The 13286-nt window shown below is 41.2% G+C and overlaps 1 long non-coding RNA gene across 1 annotated transcript in view; it reads right to left on the bottom strand.

Moving 5' to 3' along the window:
- Positions 1 to 12357, bottom strand: part of LOC309619599 — an 88082-nt gene extending 75725 nt beyond the window's left edge. Inside the window, exon 1 of the long non-coding RNA XR_014239074.1 lies at positions 10845 to 12357. This is a non-coding gene — a long non-coding RNA (uncharacterized lncRNA). The remainder of the gene's footprint in view (positions 1 to 10844) is intronic.
- Between the last annotated feature and the right edge of the window lie 929 nt (positions 12358 to 13286).

Below are 13286 nucleotides of genomic sequence, written 5' to 3'. Positions count from 1 at the left end.
ACTCAACATCAAAAAAACAAACAACCCAATTAAAAAATAGGCAGAAGACCTGAATAGACATTTTTCCAAAGAAGATATACAAATGATCAACAGGCACATGAAAAGATGCTCAACATCACTAATCATCAGAGAAATGCAAACCAAAACCACAGTGAGATATCAGCTCACAACTGTCAGAATGGCTATCATCAAAAAGAACACAAATAACAAATGTTGGCAAGGATGTAAGAATAGGGAACTCCTGTACACTATAGGTGGGAATGTAAATTGGTGCAGCCACTGTGGAAAACAGTATGTAGATTTCACAAAATACTAAAAATAGAACTACCATCTGACCCAGCAATTCTACTCCTGGGTATATATCTGAAAAAAAAATGAAAACACTAATTAGAAAAGATAACATGCACCCCAATGTTTACAGCAGCATTATTTATAATTGCCAAAATATGGAAGCAACCTAAGTGCCCATCAACCCATCAACAGATGAATACACACACACACACACACACACACACAATGGAATAAAGTCGGCCATAAAAAACAACAAAATTTTGCCTTTTGCAACAACATGGATAGACTTGGAGGGCATCATGCTAAGTGAAATAAGTCAAACAGAGAAAGAAAAATACTGTATGATATCACTTTTATGTGGAATCAAAAAATAAAACAAACTAGTAAATATACTAAAAAAAGAAACTGACTCACAGACATAGAGAACAAACTAGCGGTTGCCAGTGGGGAGAGAGAAAGGGGGATATAGAAGTAGAGGATTAAGAGGTACAAACTATTATATGTAAAATAAATAAGCTACAGGGATATATTGTACAACACAGGAAATATTTTATAATAACTATAAATGGAGTATAATTTTTAAAAATTGTGAATCACTATGTTGTACACTTGTAACTCATTTAATATTATACATCAACTATACTTCAATTTTTAAAATTTGTTTTTAACTAAAAAAAAAAGAAATCTGTTTTGTGTAAAGAAGATAGAGTCAACTAATTACTCTTCTCAAATGTTAATTGTGGTACCAGTACTTGGTCACTTGGGATCATTGTATAATAATCATAGGCTTTGATGTAGGCTACAGTATTTATGTACTGTAACGTAAATATAAATTACATTTGTATTAGAGAATTTCCTACACAGCTACTCTGAAGTTAATGAATCTGTGCAATACATTAAAATAAAAAAAGAAATTTTGTTACCATGTGGTTTACTAAATAAACCACTGGGTTGAGAACAATTACAAAAATTCACTCATATTCTTTCAGTTTCTGCATCATTAAACTAGTAAGACAGAGGGACAATCAACCAATCAATAATTTAACACCTACTAAAAATATGAGGCAATATCTATTATCAATTATCATAGAGAACAGTCACTCATAAGCTAAAATCACAGATAACATTAAAAGTCATATACTTATTGGCTTTTGCATATAATGCTTGCAGATCATTTATTTTTAAAGTTATATTTTGGAGAGACTAGTATTGAATTACATTATTTGAGCACATAAAGTTGGGCAATAAAGAAAGTGACCTGAGAATTTGTTGGGAACCAGAGGAGACTTCAGTTTGAGACTGAGAAAAAAGAAAAAATGAAAAAAACAAAAATAAAAACCATGAGACTGAATAACCTGGAAAACATAATTGAGAATAGGTCTATTCTAGTCATGGCTATAAGATAAAGGGACAGTTTCTCATGTGCAGTTGGGATAACCAGTGTAAGACTTGGTAGTCATTTTCTCTGTCAGAAGAGGAAGAATTAGGAGAGAGAACAAGAGACCAAAGTGAAGGGAAGGGAAGAGGCTCCAGCTGGGAGGACTTCCTCGGCTCTCTTCGCCTCTTCCTGGTGGCAATCGTTACCTTTCCACTCAGTTCCCACTGCAAAGGGAAGGGAGGCAGGTCGAGAAAGAACACACCTGACAGTTGGAACCAGATGTAATACTGCTCATTTGTTTCCTGGAGATGACTTTGCTAACATAGACCCAGGCCCACCTGTAGGGCTGCACGTTCTCTTAGACTCAGGCTACAGGCCACAGGACACCAAGCGTTCCAAAAGAAAAATATTTAGGCACATCCACTGCTGTGTGCATTTAACACTCAGACCAACGCCACTGCTGCTCATCAGCCCCTGTGGAGCTAGTGTGCCCTGGGAGCACGGCCCCCAGGCCCTCATCCTCCTGCTCTGCTGCAGGTGCCCTCAGCCACCCAGGGCTCAGTTGTGGGGCCATGGCTCACTTCCTTTATGGTGTCTGAGCTGGGCTTGGACAGCTCCACCATCAATTACCTCTTCTGGCACTTGGTTTTAGCAAAGTTGAAACATCGTGTGGAGGTTATTAAAAGAGAAAACTGACGCTCTGAGGATTCTACAAAAGCCATACATAACTAAAACTTAAAAAAAAAAAAGTGAGGCCAAACCAAGAAGAGTACATTCTGGGGTACTCTTGTACCATTTCCTTGAACAGTGATGCAGGGAATCTGAGTTGGGTTTGAATTCCAAAGGCGAAATTTCCAGAGCATTACATGTAGTGCCCTGTCCCTTGGCCACAAGAGGAGGTAGTGATTCAAGCTTGTTAGGGGTGGAGGGCAGTGAATGAAATATTGTCATGTCAAAAGGCCAATGGGACTGCTGATTAGACAGGCTTTCTATGTAAATGGATCCAGCCTCAACAGTAACTGCCTGACACAAAATCTATGGTCTGTTTGCAAAGGCAAAAACAGAGAGAGATGACCCATAGCAGCAAATCACTGAGAAAAAGGTGATTTGGCTTCTTTGTCCCAGGTGTTTTGTACGTGCTGTGTTACACTTTTGAGGTCACAGGAGATAGTAGGTTTTTAAAAATATAACTTTTTTCAATATGTATTCCTCCACAAAAATTTCAGTCCGTGGGGCTTCTCTGGTGGCACAGTGGTTGAGAATCTGCCTGCCAATGCAGGGGACACAGGTTCGAGCCCTGGTCTGGGAGGATCCCACATGCCGCGGAGCAACTGGGCCCGTGAGCCACAGCTACTGAGCCTGCGCGTCTGGAGCCTGTGCTCTGCAACAAGAGAGGCCGCGACAGAGAGAGTCCCGTGCACCACGATGAAGAACACAGCCAAAAATAAATAAATAAATAAATTAAAAAAAAAAATTTCAGTCCCCAGGTAGAAGGACGTGTGCTCACTCTCTCTTGTGAGAGAGTGAGCACCGTAATCACAGCTAACTGCTGAATCACAGCTAACTGCTGAACAATCATCAACATGAAGACACTGGAACTCACCAAAAAAAGATACCCCACATCCAAAGACAAAGGAGAAGCCGCAATGAGACGGTAGGAGGGGCACAATCACAATAAAATCAAATCCCATGACTTCTGGGTGGGTGACTCACAAACTGGAGAACACTTGTGCCACAGAAGTCCACCCACAGGAGTGAAGGTTCTGAGCCCCACGTCAGGCTTCCCAACCAGGGGGTCTGGCAAGGGGAGGAGGAATTCCTAGAGAATCAGACTTTGAAGGCTAGTGGGATTTGATTGCAGGACTTTGATAGGATTGGGGGAAACAGAGACTCCACTCTTGGAGGGCACACACAAAGTAGTGTGCACACTGGGACCCAGGGGAAGGAGCAGTGACCCCATAGGAGACTGAACCAGACCTACCGGCTAGTGTTGGAGGGTCTCCTGCAGAGGCGGGGGGTGGCTGTGTCTCATTGTGAGGACAGGGACACTGGAAGCAGAAGTTCTGGGAAGTACTTCTTGGCATGAGCCCTCCCAGAGTCCGCCATTAGCCCCCCCAAAGAGCCTGTAGCCTCCAGTGCTGGGTTGCCTCAGGCCAAACAACCAACAGGGAGGGAACCCAGACCCACCCATCAGCAGACAAGCAGATTAAAGTTTTACTGAGCTCTGCCCACCAGAGCAACACCCAGCTCTACCCACCACCAGTCCCTCCCCTCAGGAAGCTTGCACAAGCCTCTTAGATAGCCTCATCCACCAGAGGGAGGACAGCAGAAGCAAGAAAAATTACAGTCCTGCAGCCTGTGGAACAAAAGCCACATTTACAGAAAGATAGACAAGATGAAAAGGCAGAGGGCTATGTACCAGATGAAGGAACAAGATAAAATGTCAGAAAAACAACTAAGTGAAGTGGAGATAAGAAACATTCCAGAAAAAAAATTCAGAATAATGAGAGTGAAGATGATCCAGGAACTCGGAAAAAGAATGGAGGCAAAGATCGAGAAGATGCAAGAAATATTTAACAAAGACCTAGAAGAATTAAAGAGCAAAGACCTAGAAGAATTAAAGAACAAACAAATAGAGATGAACAATACAATAACTGAAATGAAAAATACATAGAAGGAATCAATAGCAGAATAACTGAGGGAGAAGAACGGATAAGTGACCTGGAAGACAGAATGGTGGAATTCACTGCCACGGAACAGAATAAAGAAAAAAGAGTGCAAAGAAATGAAGACAGACTAAGAGACCTCTGGGACAACATTAAACACAACAACATTTGCATTATAGGGGTCCTAGAAAGAGAAGAGAGAGAGGAAGGACCTGAGAAAATATTTGAAGAGATTATAGTCGAAAACTTCCCTAACATGGGAAAGGAAAAAGCCACCCAAGTCCAGGAAGCGCACAGTCCCAGGCAGAATAAACCCAAGTAGAAACACACCGAGACACATAGTAATCAAATTGACAAAAATTAAAGACAAAGAAAAATTATTGAAAGCAGCAAGGGAAAAATGACAAATAACATACAAGGGAACTCCCATAAGGTTAACGGCTGATTTCTCAGCAGAAACTCTGCAAGCCAGAAGGGAGTGCCATGACCTATTTAAAGGGATGAAAGGGAAAAACCCACAACCAAGATTACTCTACCCGGCAAGGATCACATTGAGATTTAACAGAGAAATCAAAAGCTTTACAGACAAGCAAAAGCTAAGAGAATTCAGCACCACCAAACCAGCTCTACAACAAATGCTAAAGGAACTTCTCTAAGTGGGAAACATAAGAGAAGAAAAGGACCTACAAAAACAAACCCATAACAATTAAGAAAATGGTCATAGGAACATACATATCGATAATTACCTTAAACGTGAATGGATTAAATGCTCCAACCAAAAGACACAGGCTCGTTGAATGGATACAAAAACAAGACCCATTATATATGCTGTCTACAAGAGACCCACTTCAGACCTAGGGACACATACAGACTGAAAGTGAGGGGATGGAAAAAGATATTCCATGCAAATGGAAACCAAAAGAAAGCTGGAGTAGCTATACTCATATCAGATAAAATGGACTTTAAAATAAAGAATGTTACAAGAGACAAGGAAGGACACTACATAATGATCAAGGGATCAATCCAAGAAGAAGATAGAACAATTATAAATATATATGCACCCAACATAGGAGCACCTCAACACATAAGGCAACTGCTAACAGCTATAAAAGAGGAAATCGAGAGTAACACAATAATAGTGGGGGACTTTAACACCTCACTTACACCAATGGACAGATCATCCAAACTTAAAATTAATAAGGAAACACAAGCTTTAAATGACACAATAGACCAGATAGATTTAATTGATATTTATAGGACATTCCATACAAAAACAACAGAATACACTTTCTTCTCAAGTGCACACGGAACATTCTCCAGGATAGATCACATCTTGGGTCACTAATCAAGCCTCAGTAAATTTAAGAAAATTGAAATCATATCAAGCATATTTTCTGATCCCAATGCTTTGAGATTAGAAATCAATTACAGGGAAAATAATGTAAAAAACACAAAACACATGGAGGCTAAACAATACACTACTAAATAAGCAAGAGATCACTGAAGAAATCAAAGAGGAAATCAAAAAATACCTAGAGACAAATGACAACAAAAACACGACAATTCAAAACCTGTGGGATGCAGCAAAAGCAGTTCTAAGAGGGAAGTTTATAGCAATACAAGCCTACCTCAAGAAACAAGAAAAATCGCAAATAAACGGTCTAACCTTACACTTAAATGAACTAGAGAAAAAAGAAAAAACCCCAAATTTAGTAGAAGGAAACAAATCAAAAAGATCAGAGCAGAAATAAATGAAATAGAAACAAAGGAAACAATAGCAAAGATCAATAAAACTAAAAGCTGGTTCCTTGAGAAGATAAACAAAATTGATAAACCATTAGCCAGACTCATCAAGAAAAAAAGGGAGAAGACTCAAATCAATAAAATTATAAATGAAAAAGGAGAAGTTACAACAGACACCGCAGAAATACAAAGCATCCTAAGAGACTACTACAAGCAACTCTATGCCAATAAAATGGACAACCTGGAAGAAATGGACAGATACTTAGAAAGGTATAACCTTCCAAGACTGAACCAGGAAGAAATAGAAAATATGAACAGACCAATCACAAGTAATGAAATTGAAACTGTGATTAAAAATCTTCCAACAAACAAAAGTCCAGGACCAGATGGCTTCACAGGCGAATTCTATCAAACATTTAGAGAAGAGCTAACACCTAGCCTTCTTAAACTCTTCCAAACAATTGCAGAGAAAGGAACACTCTCAAACTCATTCTATGAGGCCACCATCACCCTGATACCAAAACCAGCCAAAGATACTACAAAAAAAGAAAATTACAGACCAATATCACTGATGAATATAGATGCAAAAATCCTCAAGAAAATACTAGCAAACAGAATCCAACAACACATTAAAAGGATCATACACCGTGATCAAGTGGGATTTATTCCAGGGATGCAAGGATTTTTCAATATATGTAAATCAATCAATGTGATACACCATATTAACAAATTGAAGAATAAAAACCATATGATCATCTCAATAGATGCAGAAAAAGCTTTTGACAAAATTCAACACCCGTTTATGATAAAAACTCTCCAGCAGGACTTCCCTGGTGGTGCAGTAGTTAAGAATCTGCCTGCCAATGCAGGGGACACAGGTTCAAGCCCTGGCCTGGGAAGATCCCACATGCCGTGGAGCAACTAAGTCTGTGCACCACAACTACTGGGCCTGTGCTCAAGAGCCCACGAGCCACAACTAGTGAGTTCGTGTGTTGCAGCTACTGAACCCCGCTTGCCTAGAGCCCATGTTCCACAGTAAGAGAAGCCACCACAATGAGAAGCTCGTGCACCACAACGAAGAGTAGCCCCGCTCGCCGCAACTAGAGAAAGCCAGTGCACAGCAATGAAGACCCAACACAGTGAAAAATAAAAAATAAATAAATAAGTAAGTAAGTAAATAAATAAATAAATAAATAAATAAATTTATTAAAAAATAAAAAAAGAACTCTCCAGAAAGTGGGCATAGAGGGAACCTACCTCAACATAATAAAGGCCATATATGACAAACCCATGGCAAACATCATTCTCAATGGTGAAAAACTGAAAGCATTCCTCTAAGATCAGGAACAAGACAAGGCTGTCCACTCTCACCACTATTATTCAACATAGTTTTGGAAGTCCTAGCCATGGCAATCAGAGAAGAAAAAGAAATAAAAGGAATACAAATTGGAAAACAAGAAGGAAAACTGTCACTGTTTGCAGATGACATGATACTATACATAGAGAATTCTAAAGATGCCACCAGAAAACTTCTAGAGCTAATCAATGAATTTGGTAAAGTTGCAGGATACAAAATTAATGCACAGAAATCTCTTGCATTCCTGTACACTAATGATGAAAAATCTGAAAGAGAAATTAAGGAAACACTCCCATTTACCATTGCAACAAAAAGAATAAAATACCTAGGAATAAACCTACCTAAGGAAACAAAAGACCTGTATGCAGAAAACGATAAGACACTGCTGAAAGAAATTAAAGATGATATAAACAGATGGAGAGATAACCCTGTTCTTGGATTGGAAGAATCAATATTATGAAAATGACTATACTACCCAAAGCAATCTACAGATTCAGTGCAATCCCTATCAAACTACCAATGGCATTTTTTACAGAACTAGAACAAAACATCTTAAAATTTGTATGGAGACACAAAAGACCCTGAATAACCAAAGCAGTCTTGAGGGGAAAAAACGGAGCTGGAGGAATCAGACTCCCTGACTTCAGACTATACTACAAAGCTACAGTAATCAAGACAATATGGTACTGGCACAAAAACAGAAATATAGATCAATGGAACAGGATAGAAAGCCCAGAGATAAACCCACGCCCCTATGGTCAACTAATCTATGACAAAGGAGGCAAAGATATACAATGGAGAAAAGACAGCCTCTTCAATAAGTGGTGCTGGGAAAACTGGACAGCTACATGTAAAAGTATGAAATTAGAACGCTCCCTAACACCATACACCAAAATAAACTCATAATTGATTAAAGACCTAAGTGTAAGACCAGACACTATAAAACTCTTAGAGGAAAACATAGGAAGAACACTCTTTGACATAAATCACAGCAAGATCTTTTTTTATCCACCTCCTAGAGTAATGGAAATAAAAACAAAAATAAACAAATGGGACCTAATAAAACTTCAAAGCTTTTGCACAGCAAAGGAAACTAAAAACAAGACAAAAATACAACCCTCAGAATGGGAGAAAATATTTGCAAACAGATCAATGGACAAAGGATTAATTTCCAAAATATACAAACAGCTCATGCAGCTCAATATTAAAAAAACAAACCACCCAATCAAAAAATGGGCAGAAGACCCAAATAGACATTTCTCTAAAGAAGACATACAGATGGCCAAGAAGCACATGAAAAGCTGCTCAACATCACTAATTATGAGAGAAATGCAAATCAAAACTACAATGAGGTATCACCTCACACCAGTTAGAATGGGCATCACTAGAAAATCTACAAACAACAAATGCTGGAGAGGGTGTGGAGAAAAGGGAACCCTCTTGCACTGTTGGTGGGAATGTAAATGGATAGAGCCACTATGGAGAACAGTATGGAGGTTCCTTAAGAAACTAAAAATAGAATTACTATATGACCCAGCAATCCCACTACTGGCCATATACCCAGAGAAAACCATAATTCAAAAAGACACATGCAATGTGTCCCAATGTTCATTGCAGCACTATTTACAATAGCCAGGTCATGGAAGCAACCTAAATGTCCATCAACAGACGAATGGATAAAGAAGATGTGGTACATATATACAGTGGAATATTACTCAGCCATAAAAAGGAACGAAATTGGGTCATTTGTAGAGACATGGATGCATCTAGAGACTGTCATACAGAGTGAAGTAAGTCAGGAAGAGAAAAACAAATATCGTATATTAACGCATATATGTGGAACCTAGAAAATGGTACAGATGAACCGGTTTGCAGGACAGAAATAGAGACACAGATGTAGAGAACAAACGTATGGACACCAGGGGCAAAAGTAGCAGGGGGTGGTGGTGGTGGTGTGATGAATTGGGAGATTGGGATTGACATATATACACTAATATGTATAAAATAGATAACTAATAAGATCCTGCTGTATAAAAAAATAAATAAAATAAAATCCAAAAAAATAATTTCAGTCCCCATAGTAATTTTTCAGGTTTTCTTGCATATGCAGAGAGTGAAATAAAACAGATTTCCATGCCCATGTGTAATGATCATACTGGCACTTGGTAATCTGAGCAGTGGTTCTCAAAGCGCGGTGTCACTACAAGCAGCAGTAGCACCACCTGGGAACCAGTTAGGAATGCAGATTTGGGGCATCACCAGAACCCCTGACTCAGAAGCCCTGCAGGTGGAGCCCAGCCATCTACACGAGCAAGCCCTCCAGGCGATCCTGACACAAGGCAAAGTTTGAGGAAAACCTTGTCATTGTTTATTACTGATTACCATGACATCATTATAAACTAAGCAAAAGGAAACCACGGAGTTGCACATTTTGGGGTCTGTTCTCACATCTGCTATTCAGCAAGATGGATAATTTTGGAATTGCTGTGTCCACATGTATCTCAAACATAAATCCTGGACTCACTCCACTGAAAGTGGAATTTTGAAACAATAGATTTCCTGCTGTTTGCCTTTCAGCTTCTGCAGAGACATTAGATCCAAAAAAAACCCTTTGCAGCTGAGTTGCCAACATTGAGGATTATTCTAAAGGATGGATGTTACGCGGTTTCAGATGCTGGTTGGCACTTCATTGTCCTGGGCAGTAACTGGCCAGGGCTCTGACTCCAAAAAGAAACGTGAAGCAAAACTCAACACAGGAACAAATCGCAGCTTTTTTTTTTTTTTTTGGCCGCGCTACACGGCTTGTGGGATCTTAGTTCCCCAACCAGGGATAGAACAGGAACCCTGGCAGTGAAAGCACCGAGGCATAACCACTGGACCACCAGGGAATTCCGCAGCCTTTTGTTTGCATATAAATGGATGGGAATATTTGGGATACTGAAGGGAAGAACAGCGAAGTACAGTATCATTATTGTGACCAACCTCTTCCCCCCAGGTCACTTCCATTTTAAATTAAAGCCGCATTTTATTCCAGGGTAAACACTTGAAATTGTCTGGAATATGCAAAAGTGGAAAATAAGGTAAAGAAAAGGAGGAGTCTTCTGATAAACGTTTCCAACCTCACGGTGTACCTGTGGATAAGTGCTCCGTGGAAAATTATCAAGTGTTCACATCCCTCTAAAAATTAGGTCTAAAAAAAAGAAAACCAAAGGACTGTTTGGAGCCTGATAAAATCAGTATCTTTACTTCCTCCCAAAACCGGTACATTGGAGTTTTAACGAGTGCTGGAAATAAGCTTTACTAAGACACGGGGTCAGTGTGGCTTTGAGTTTTGAGACTCTGAAACTCTCAGCCACCTCCCTGGGCGGGGGGTTTGGGGGGCCCAGGTGTGTGTCCCCTTTCCCCATACCTCGAGGGCAGGAAGGGCCTTGGCATCCCAGCGCCACCCTGACAGCTTCTCTGCTTCCCGTCTCCCTCAGGGCACAAAGCTCACATCTTACTTCAGGCTCCTTTGCTACTTTCAGTTCAGTATCTGCACGATTTCTGTCATCTGTGTCCTCTGATCTTCAGAAGAAAGATGAAAATGCAATTTTTAGGGGTTATTCATGGTTTCCAGTAAAATAGCCCATGAGCAGGAAGGAAGGAAGGGCAGAAAGGAAAAAAAGTGGAAGAGGAAGGAAGGCTTTGCTGAAAGGAGAAGTGAGCAAGTAACTACCGTCTCCGCCCAGAATCCGTAACATGAAAGGTCCAACTTTGGAGACTTTGCCTTTCAGGGACTACCCCAAGCCCACAGAAAGATTTCCCTGGACAGTTCTCAACGCCGTGTGAAGGGGTGCTGTGTGCCTTGTAATAAGGACCACCGTTTCCTAAATAAAAGATACGCACTTGTGCCTCAAAACTATTTCACGCAGTGACTCTCCGCCGTTGGAGAGTGTGGGCCTCGCCTGCGGGAACCCGGGATACACTGAGGCACGTGGATGGGGCAGCAGAAACCTAAAGGGCCGGAAGCAAGAGCTGCTCTGAGTTTTAACATGTCCTCATAAAACCTTCTTTTGTTCTGACTCATGTCAATAGCCGGTACAGGACAGACAATGACCGAGGCCTTTGCCACTAAAAGTGCCCTCCTTCCTTTATTAGGGCAAGGCAAGCAGGGAAACAAAAATGGCAACTTCTGAATTTGTGTCAGATATTTCGAAGCCTTCTCATGTCTCTAATACCCTAGGGAAGAAGAGAAATGGAACCAAGAGACGACCCATGCCTGGAAGTGTCACTGGAGGGAACACGACAGGAGCCCATGACCGAGCCCCTCTCCCCAGCCCCAGTGAAAATCGACCCCAGCAAAGGACCATGGTGACACCTGAGGTTGGGACCAGAGAGGGAGGGGAAGAGCGCTCCACGATCCCCAGGGAGGAGGTGTCAGGAGGGAGGGCTGTCGAGAGGTCCACTCAAAGGACATTGTAAGGTGACCACTCAGAAGGACACTGGATTTGAGGTCACAGATGACCTTCGCTGTGACAATTCAGTCGAGCGGTGAGGACGGAAACCTCACCTCATTTATAGGCTGGGGGAGAGGAATAAATAGATGAGAGAAAGGAAGTAGGAAATTGATGAAATAAATCCCCAGGGAAGGTGGGAAAAGAGAAAAACCATTAGCAAAGATAAAACAGTTGGCTTTGGGGGGACATGAAGGATTTCTTTTCCTCTAAGGTAGGAGGGAGAGTAAGATGGGTAAGGAAGTGGACCAGACAAAACTGAGGCACGAAGCTGCCCAATAGCTTCTGCTAAAAGAAATTTTCACATGTCGAGAGATAGGGAAGCTATTCTGGCTTATATACGAGCTAACTTAAATGTTATGCTAACTTAAATAGCCTGTTTGTGGCCTATCAAACATAGGTTGTACATCTGCTTTAATTATTAGAGAAAAGGGAACACTGACCAGAAGTAAAGACTGTCCAGGGCTTCCGGGTGGCGCAGTGATTAAGAATCCGCCTGCCAATGCAGGGGACACGGGTTCGAGCCCTGGGCCGGGAAGATCCCACATGCCGCGGAGCAACTAAGCCCGTGCGCCACAACTACTGAGCCTACGCTCTAGAGCCCGTGAGCCACAGCTACTGAGCCCGCGTGCCACAACTACTGAAGCCCGCGCGCCTAGAGCCCATACTCCGCAGCAAGAGAAGCTACCTCAGTGAGAAGCTCGCGCACCGCAACGAAGACCCAACACAGACAAACAAACAAACAAAAAAAGAATGTCCATATTAAAAATAAAGATTAAACGCGTCTCTTCCTGGGACACAAGTGCTGGTCCTCCCTGATGAGAAGACCCCCTTCCCAGGTACCAAGGCCATGCTGACTTGCTGTGTATGTGCTGGCCTGTGTGACCTTTGTTTGTTTGTTTGCTTGTGTTTTGTTTAGTTTTGACCTTGAAGAAATATATCCCTGACTTGTTTAACGTTCTTTGTTCTGACGAGATATAAAACTGTGGTGGACACCCCACTTCTCGGGAGCAGCTCCTCAGACTACTCTGGGAAGTGCGTGTCCAGGCCAGTCCTCAGTTTGACTCACGTAAAACTCTTTTCTATTGCTATTATTGTTTATTGATTACTTTTTTTTGATACTTCTTTTCTGAGTAGCCCAGGGAGCAGGTTCTCTGCAGATGTGCTCATGGGGATGGGAACAGGAGGAAACTGAGTTCATGTCACAAGCTCCAGAGATGCTATGGACACTGGTTTTTAGGGACCAAATCTTAGGAAAAGGAAAAAAACCTTGCTATTTATTTAAAGCTTCTTCCTTCAATCACGACATCTCCCGGTAAAGCGGCACTTAAAACGGGGAGAAAAGTGATGCTCAGGCC

Source organism: Balaenoptera borealis, assembly GCF_965194805.1.
Source record: "Balaenoptera borealis genome assembly, chromosome: 21".
Classification (NCBI taxonomy): Eukaryota; Metazoa; Chordata; class Mammalia; order Artiodactyla; family Balaenopteridae; genus Balaenoptera; species Balaenoptera borealis.
This window is presented reverse-complemented; position numbering and strand designations above follow the sequence as displayed.